This window comes from Eptatretus burgeri, chromosome 10 (assembly GCF_056783735.1).
Source record: "Eptatretus burgeri isolate ZD-2024b chromosome 10, Ebu_testis_v1, whole genome shotgun sequence".
Lineage (NCBI taxonomy): Eukaryota > Metazoa > Chordata > Myxini > Myxiniformes > Myxinidae > Eptatretus > Eptatretus burgeri.
The window spans coordinates 97,204,713-97,214,192 of record NC_140970.1 but is presented as its reverse complement, the minus strand read 5'-3'; positions in this window follow the sequence as shown (position 1 = coordinate 97,214,192).

Here is a 9,480-nt window from a genome sequence, read left to right as displayed (position 1 = left end):
AAAGGAATTAAGTCTCCGTCTCAGATCCCTGAGACTCTCACATTCATGGAGCAAGACTGGAAGCATCAAGGACTTGAAGACTCAGACTTTCGTCCTCCCGCACAGATACCGGCAGTGCCACACCTCGTGATCCAGTGAATCCATGACTCCCCAGGCCTGACCCAAATGTCTGTTGACCTCTGGCTCAAAGCCAGCAGAGACATGAATATCACTGCCAAGGTAAGTGAATCTCTCCATGACCTCAATTTATTCGCCAAAAACGGGTACAGACAGGATAGCAGCATCCAAAACGTCATTGAAAGCCTGGATCTTCATTTTGACCCAGGAAACCTGAAATCCTCGAGGCTCCGACTCCTCATTCAGCACCTCGTGGGCCCCCAAAAGGATATCTAGAGTCTCGGCAAAGATGACTGCATCATCTGCGAAATCAAGGTCAGAGATAATGACATTCCTAAAACGATGCACCGTAGCTTGATCTCTCTGACATCCTCCCTAGAATCCAGTCCATACAAGTGCTGAAAAGTGTGGGGGCCAGTACACACCCCTGACGAACTCCAGTAACAACTAGAAATAAGTCAGAGATGGTACCACCGTATCTCACAGCACTACCACCACATACTAGAGTCGAGTTCAGACATCAGATCGATCAGTTTTGGGGACACCTCACGAAGACCAAGAATCCTCCAGAGGGCATCCCGATTCACTGAATCGAACACTTTACAGAGATCAACATTCGTTGCAAGCAGCCCCTGCCGAAACCCTCGTCTGCGTTCCGTGAGGACCCGAAGAGCAAGGATACGGTCAATCGTTGACCTCTTTGGTGTAAAGCCTGACTGCTCTGGACGCTGGTGCTCAAGCAAATGGTGGCGAACCCTATCAATAATTACACTGAACAACAAAAATTTTTTACTGGAGATGTGTAAAGTGATTTAGACTAATTTGGGTACGCTGATTTCAAAAATCATAACCGTTTTGCTGTATCACGTCAGGATTTTCAGTAACAGAAATATTCCCATTGCCTAGAAGTCAGGATTTCAATGAAATTTACAAAAATTCATTTATTCATTTATTTCATCATGAATGCCTCAAAATTATAGAAATTACAGAAAAACTCCACTAGAATGTAATTAAAAATGCTTTAGGCATTTGGCTTTGCGTTTGTGCTGCTCTGTGTCAGTTTCACGATGCAGGAACCAGCAGAAATCGCCCATCATGTTCGGGTTGTGCCGCCCTTGGTAACGCGTCTCCATGAGTGAAATCTCTTGGTGGAATCGCTCGCCGTGCTCGTCCGAGACTGCTCCCAAGTTGTCAGGGAAGAAGTTCAGGTGCTGGTGTAGGAAATGGATTTTCAGGGACATCCTGGAGCCAAGTTTCCTGAAGGACTCCAGCAGCTGCTGCACTATTTCTTCATAGTTGTCCGCGCGCTCGTTCCCCAAGAAGTTGTCCGTCACAGCTTTGAAGCTCCTCCACGCTGCCAGCTCTTTGGGGTTTAGAGTTGTCGGAAAAGTTTCGTCCTTCATAATCTGTCGGATTTACGGTCCAACAAAGATACCAGCCTTGATCTTGGCCTCCGACAAGGTGTTGCCAAACTTTTCCTTGAGGTATAAAAACCCACGCCCATTCAGATCCATTGCCCGTACAAAACTTTTCATCAAGCCGAGCTTTATGTGGAGTGGTGGAAGGAAAACCTTGGCTGGGTCGACAAGGGCGACATGCTTCACGTTGTGTCGACCAGGTACATGCTCTTTTCGCTCTTCCCAATCTTTCTTCGTCCAGTGATTCTTGTCGTCTCTGCTATCCCAGAGACAAAGGAAGCACATTTATTTCGTGTAGCCTGACTGCAGCCCTAACAACAGCGCCACCACTTTCAAGTCTCCGCAGATGTGCCAGTTGAAGTCATTGTACTTGATGGAATCAAGCAGCTGCCGCATAGTCTCATAGGTCTCTGTCATGCCGAACGCGTGAGCCAGTGGGACTGATGGTTTCTCGTTGCCATTGTGGAGCAAAACAGCCTTCAAGCTGTTCTTCCCCGAGTCGATGAAGAGGTGCCAGTCTGCAGGATCGTGATCACACCCAAGTTCTTTCAACAGACCGTTGATGTCACTGCAGAATGTCATCGTGTCTTCCATCTCAAAGAACTCAGCCATGTCTCTGTGACGTGCTCTGAACAAGGATATCTTGGTGTTAGGTTCAAGTAGATTCCACTGCTGCAGCCTTGATCCAAGCAGCTCTGCCTTTGCCTTTGACAGCGAGAGATCTCTTACAAGATCATTTAAGTCTCCCTGGTTCAGAAGGTGTGATTCGTGAGTGTCGGGTTCAAAAGGTTCATCATCACCATCCTCTTCACCACTGCTTACAGCTATGTTCTGATCAGCTGGAGGTGTTGGGCAGGGTTCTCGTCATCATGAGGCACAGGTTTACGAGCAGAGACGCAGTCAGCGTACTTGATGTGACCTTTATTCTTCTTGTTGAAGCCGGCGATGCTTGTGCAGCAGAAATAACAATCATCATGATGATTCTGCGGCTCACGCCATATCATGGGCACCGCAAATGGCATGCTCGCGCGCTTGCCCACCAACCACTGAGTCAAGGTTGTGTGACAGCTTGTGCAGCAGATGTGTGGTGCCCAGCTCTGTTCTTGGTCCCCCACCTTACACCCGAAGTAGTGAAAGTAGGCGGCCTTCATTTTCACTGCTGTAGATATACTTCGCTGTTGATCTTTTTTGGTATACCGACCACAGACATAACAGAAGTTGTCAGGATGATTGGTACAGGAACGCCGACTCATCTTTATCTGAAAGAAAGAAATATAACACAAGTTAACAACAATTGTACGAAATAGACATGTTAAAGACATATGTAAATTTAATTGAAATCCTGACTTCTAGGCAATGGGAATATTTCTGTTCCTGAAAATCCTGACGTGATACAGCAAAACGGTTATGATTTTTGAAATCAGCGTACCCAAATTAGTCTTAATCACTTTACACATCTCCAGTAAAAAAAAAATTTGAAATTTGTTGTTCAGTGTTATCCGAGCAAAGACCTTGCCCGGCACTGAGACAAGCGCTACCCCTCGGTAGTTGTTGCAGTCTTGGCGATCACCCTTCCCTTTCCAGAAAGGGACAACAAGGCCCCTCTTTCAGTAAGTTAGGATTATGCCTGTGTTCCAGGCAGAGCACAAAACTGCATGCAATGACACGAGTGCAGCATTTCCACCAGCCTTGAGAAGTTCAGCATGGATGCCATAAAATCCCTGGAGCTTCACTCCATATCAACCGGTTCACCGTAGCCTGTGCTTCCACAAGCGAAGATGGACCACAGTTGATTGGAGGGTCAGCAACAGGGATTGTAACACCCCTGACGTCCAACTCGACAGCTGGTGGATCAGCCTGGTATAACCGCTCAAAGTAACCGGCCCAGCGGGCCTTCACTTCGCACTCCTCTGTCAAGAGCCTACCACTCTCTGCTCTAACTGCAGTACACCAAGGAACGGGCTTGGATGAACGCAATGCGCGAATTCCCCTGTAAGCAGGAGGAGGATCACCTGTCCACAGGTGATGCTCTACCCCCTCACAGATTCCTCGCACATATAGTGGGGCAGATAACAGCAATTTTTGAGTGGAATCGTGCAAACGATGATACAAGAATCAAATTTGGCACATTTGTTCTCCAGGGAATTCTAATCAAATCTGCCTGATTGGCCATTTGAAAATCCAAATTTTGAAAAATTAAAAAGAAAAAAAAAAAAAACCTTCAAAAAAGTCAAGATCACGAATCAATGTTGGATGCTGGCTGAGATTGGTGAATGTGTCAGAAACATCAAAAACGTTCCAAGTCTGCCATGCAGTTTTCTTCCCTTTACCGCGGAAGGCAGACACGACATCAAATCCAGTGAACGCATGGAAGTATCGGATCCCTCTAGCTTTCTCAGGTCCTATTGCAGAAACCAACTCATGGACTGGAATCCATCATGCCTTGGCTCCTTGTCCAAAGGCAATCCACCTGTTCTCAAGACCAAGTTCTTGTAAGGATGGCAGTACAGATATTGCTTTGACTAGTACGTCCGTATCATTTGCCTTAATGATCATGGACTTTCTACCATCCGTCGTTGCATCCCTGGCGTGTACAAATATTCGAGTGTCAGCTTCTTCATGACAACATGGAGACACAGCATCCAGTGACTTCCTTGTGTTGCAAATGGCATCATCTCCTTTTGTGACAATGACTGTGCTTGTCGTCTGTGCTTCACACATCTTTTCCGCAAGGAAGTGAAACAGCTCAGTCTTGTTGCTGTCATCTCGAAGAAAGCTTCTGCAGTTACTTGGGGTCTTACTGGTTCCTGTCACTCTTCTTCTGATTCCTTGCCTCAGACTTCAGACTTGACTTCTTGTACACATCAAACACTACGTCCACCCTCTCGTACCTGGCACCATAGGATTCCACCTTTGGGATGATGTCTTCTTTAGCATAATCATCAAATATCTTTGAAGTGCGTGGAGGTAGGGCATTGATAAGTGCTGAGCCATCAATGATGACTGCATCTCCCCTTGGTTCTCTGTCTGGGATGTTCACTTGCACTTCAAGAATTTCAGCCAGCTGTGACTTCAAATGTTTTTGAAGCTTTTTTTTTTTTTTTCTTCAAAATTTGGATTTTCAAATGGCCAATCGGGCAGATTTGATCAGAAAGCCCTGCAGAACAGAAATGCCAAATTTGATGCTTGTATCATAATTTGCACGATTTTTCTACGATCTACTACACTAATAGGCCTCCTTGTCCACCCTGAGCGCACGTACAGTTTTACGCCTCAGCTCCCTGAACAGCTCAGCTCTGCCATTCAGCCTGGCCCTGCGACTCTGGTCAATGGTATCCAGCATCCCTTGAGAGACAAAATTATTCTTTGCCCTGTGGTGAGTTCCAAGACATCCACCGGCAACATCAAGGACGGTGGTCTTGAAGGCACTCCACAACTCTTCTGGACCTCCCAAAGCACCCACACCCCCAAATCTCCACCCTGCTTGTTCGCAAACTCCTCAGTTACCCTCTCATCCTTGAGCTTGCCAACATCCAGTCGAGGCAGGGATGGTACCATTCTCCTGGATTTAAGGTGCAACTTCAGAGTTGTCTCAACAAGCCGGTGGTCAGTATTGAGGAGCTGAGCACTCCGGTAGACCCTGCAGTTCTGGATCATCCTCCAGCGACCATCAATGAGGACATGGTCAATCTCCTTTGCCACACCACAAGCGTTGGAATACCAAGTCCAGCGATGAGCTTGTGGGCGCTGAAACCATGAACTGGCCACCCTAAGTCCATGACTTCTTGCAAAGTCAAGGAACTTAGTGCTATTCTGGTTCATAGTTCTTGACCCATGGGGACCAACACATGTCTCATAACCATCCCTATCAGTTCCAGTCGATGCATTGAAATCCCCCAAGACTAGAAGTGTATCTCGCCTGGGGCACTGATCAACCAGACTCGAGCGTGGCGTAGAATGCATCCTTCACGGTGAGATCACTCGCCTCAGTCGGAGCATAAACAGAGACCAGGGAAATGACACCTAAGGAGTGATGAATCCTTAGTCTCATAATACGCTCGTTGACCCGTGTTACCTCAATTATCATTGGGGTCAGCTTATTGGACACAGCTGCAGCAACTCCTTGGGAATAGTAACCATCAGAGCGACCAGACCAATAGTAGGTGTAACCACCCACCATGATCTTGCCGCAATCCGGTCTCCAAACCTTGGAGAGTGTTGCAATACCGATGTCCAAACGCTTGAGCTCAGATGATAACAGAGACAGGTGATTACCCTCTCTTAGGCATCGGACATTTCAGGCACCCACCCGAAGGGACCGCCTCAGGTTAACCCAAGGAGACCGCCGTCTGGTGGATGATACCTCAGCACCACTCCGACACACTCTCCCGCAATCTGACCCGGGAATGTTACCCCGTAGTTTCCCTCCAATCATCAAAGATTGGGGGTCCCGAAGGCTTTGCCCCAATCCCGTCATCTGGTGAGCTGCCCTGCGATGGGAAGCTGCACAGGAGGTACTCCCACGGACTGGGTTTTCAGATTTCTTTGCGTTTTTGTGTTTTGCGGAATGAAGGGTTTTACGGTGGCCGGAGTGCAAATTCTGCCACCAACCTCCTAATAAAAAGTAACCCAACTGCAGGACGTCCGCAGACAGTTGGGCACGAGATATGGATTGCTGTTGGCTCACAAGGAGCTCCTCCGCCCTTTGACAGGTTTTGTTTTTAATCCTGCTGGGTGTCCATATCCAAACACCCTCCTCACCAAAAAACCTGGTGGGGAGGTGGTTTAGTCGCCGACAATCCAACCATGAAACAGGTTTGTACAGGTTTACATGGTACCTGCAGCATGTCCCCCTTCTAATCTGGCCTGACCTGATCTGCAGGTCGCAGGCAGGTCGGTGGTCTTTATGGCATCTGCTGTTTCCTCTCTGGTTTCGCCTCCACCCCCCCTCCCCCGCTCTGTCTACGATATGTCCCACCCATATTTCCCCAGGGCGCTCAAGATCCGCCAGCAACTTCCTTCTGGTAAAACTACCAAAATCACGAATCACTGCTCACCTTCACTCTTTCATTCCTCTGTTTTCCCGCCTTTGGAATAAACTCCCACACTCTCTTCAATCCCATTCTTCCCTCCAGGCCTTCAAAACATTCGTTCACCACCACCTCTTATCGTCCCCCATCCAAATCCTTGATCTTTTCTACCCCCGATAATCCACCCAAGCCCACGTTCTTCAAATTCCCTGCTTTCCTTCCTGAAAGTCCCTGTAATGTCCACCTTCTATTCCCCATGTTCCCCGTCCCATACCTCTCCCTTCCACAGATCTCCTAATGTATCTGTTCCCCACTGTTTTGTCCTTCCCACTCCCTCCTCTCTTGTCTCATGACCCCCTTCCTGTGCGTTGTTCGTTCGCTCTCATCCAAGCCTTGACAATGTATCCCAAAAATAAATAAAATACAAGTAATCAAAGATGCGAGTGATGATCAAAAGAGCAGTCTCGCTTTGAAGACTGTTCGAAAAAATATCAGGAAGTCAAACATCACTGGTGGGATTTACGACGAGTTATTGGTGCCAGTCATGCATCATCGTGTGGTGTGCGACGGTCTCCGACAATCACCAACACGGTGCAATTATATAACCAATTATACTTCAGCTTCACTATCTTCTGGCCATAACATCATATAATCTGCAGCATTTTTTAAAACAGTCGCCTATGTGAACTATGAATACCACAAAGGTATTGGGAAAGTTAAATGTAGTATCCTGAGCCTCACATGCGTTTCCTTAAGTTTTCAGCAAACCTTCAGAAACATTAAAAAAAATTGTTTTGTTTTATTTCACCTTTCCTGGGTCATCCTCTCCACACCCAAATGCTCGAATATTAGACACTTTTTCTTCTACCGAGCGGATCTCGCACAAGGATGTGTATGTTCTAGGGCCCATATCGATACGACCCGACGCAACACTGAGTTGATGAAGAAAGACAACCAGGACGAGGTCATGCTCACAACTCGAAGTGTGCATCCATCTTCCTGTAAGGTCGAAAAGGAACCACAAAACCGTGTCGGACTAACGTCTGTGGTCATCCCTCCGGATACACCACCCTCCTCTCTCCTTTGTGACACTGTCGGGTGAGTCTGACGACGATGGCCTCACGCTCACCATCATTCGGTTTTTTTAAATTGTTTTTTTTTACCCCAAATTTTCATCTGGTTTGAGAATCCTCATTAATTTAAGGAAGTGACCTTTGAGTCTGATATAAGCCTGGTGTTGGCTTAGTGGTTAGGGTGGTGGCTTGGGATCCTAGGGTCCTGAGTTCAAGCCCCATTGGGCCACTGAATTAATATACGCCAGGAGGTTGACTCAGCCTGTCGTCCTTCCGAGGTTGGCAAAATGAGTACCAATGTACTGGTAAGGGGGACACTGCATCAGTGGCATTGCCACGTCCCAACCAATGATGCAACCAGCAGCCACAGGCTGCACTCGATAGAGAAGAGAGAGAGATAGAGAGAGAGAGAGAGAGAGAGAGAGAGAGAGAGAGAGAGAGAGAGAGAGAGAGAGAGAGAGAGATTGAGAGAGAGAGAGATTGAGAGAGAGAGAGATTGAGAGAGAGAGAGATTGAGAGAGAGAGAGATTGAGAGAGATTGAGAGAGATTGAGAGAGATTGAGAGAGATTGAGAGAGATTGAGAGAGATTGAGAGAGATTGAGAGAGATTGAGAGAGATTGAGAGAGATTGAGAGAGATTGAGTTTGTTTAATCTTGTTTGATCACTTCATCACATGCCAGTGCAGATTGAGGTTTCATTTGCTGTGTTTGTCATTCGCAAATTTGTCTCAGCAATTACCGTTTCATATTTCAGGTTGCTCATTGTGTGGTTGAAAAGTCAAAGAAGACTTTGGTCACCGCTCGTAAAATTGATGATTAACCTCCAATATGTGGCGTGTTGAAGATTTATGAATCAAGTGGGTCTTTTGGAGTCAGATTTTGTTTTCCGATATTTAGATATCCAGGCCCGAGTGAGATGCAGTGTCACAAGGCCCAGTTTTTACTCCGCTTCACCTGCTTATCATGATGACCTTTAAGATTTTACCACTGGAGTAATTTTTATGCTTGACTTGTGCATCTGAGTTGTTGTGCCTTTGTGAAGCAGCAAGTAAATTTGGCGATGAGGAAGATGATCATAAGAAGTCAGATAGCGATGAATCATGGACCATGGAGAGCACCATTAACTCGAACACCATTTTGAAGGCGGTGTCGATGAATTTTCAGGAGGAGAAGCCATATGCCTGCCCATTGCCGGGCTGCAAAAAGCGATACAAGGTAAGAGATCATTTTCACGATGGTGGTTCGCCAAAGCGATGAACAAATACAAAAATTAACTTAAATAGGAGAAGAGATGAGGAAGGTTTTCATGGAGACACAATTATTGAACCTACATGGGAAAGTAGTGTAAAAGATAAACACGTGATTGTGTGATATGAGAGTTCACAGGTCTGTTTTTAACATAATGAAGGAAATGTCCAAGTAAAACCCTGTCGTCTCGAATTGGAGTCACAAATTTAGAGAAAGTCTCACTCCAATATTGTTGGAAACTTCTTGCCCACAATCAAAACTTTTCCTCCACCCTTTTGCTTCTCCTTCAAGCCAATGTTTTCATTCAAAGGACTAGGCCAGCTGAACATACCATTCAGGAAAAAGGTTGTAAGAGTACAACACATTGGAACAGGACCTGGTTCAAAGTCTCTGTTAGAACCATGTCAGAGGACTACATTCCTCATCAACCTGGTCCAAAGTTTAGGCACATTGGCAAGAGTGGGGGGGAAAATAGCACATTGACATGATTTAGAAAGAAAGGGTTAAACCTCGATATTTGTTAGGGGTTGGGGTGGGGAGAGAGAGTTGGGAGAAATCTTCTCTTTCACAATCTTGAGTTTTAAGATGGTTTAC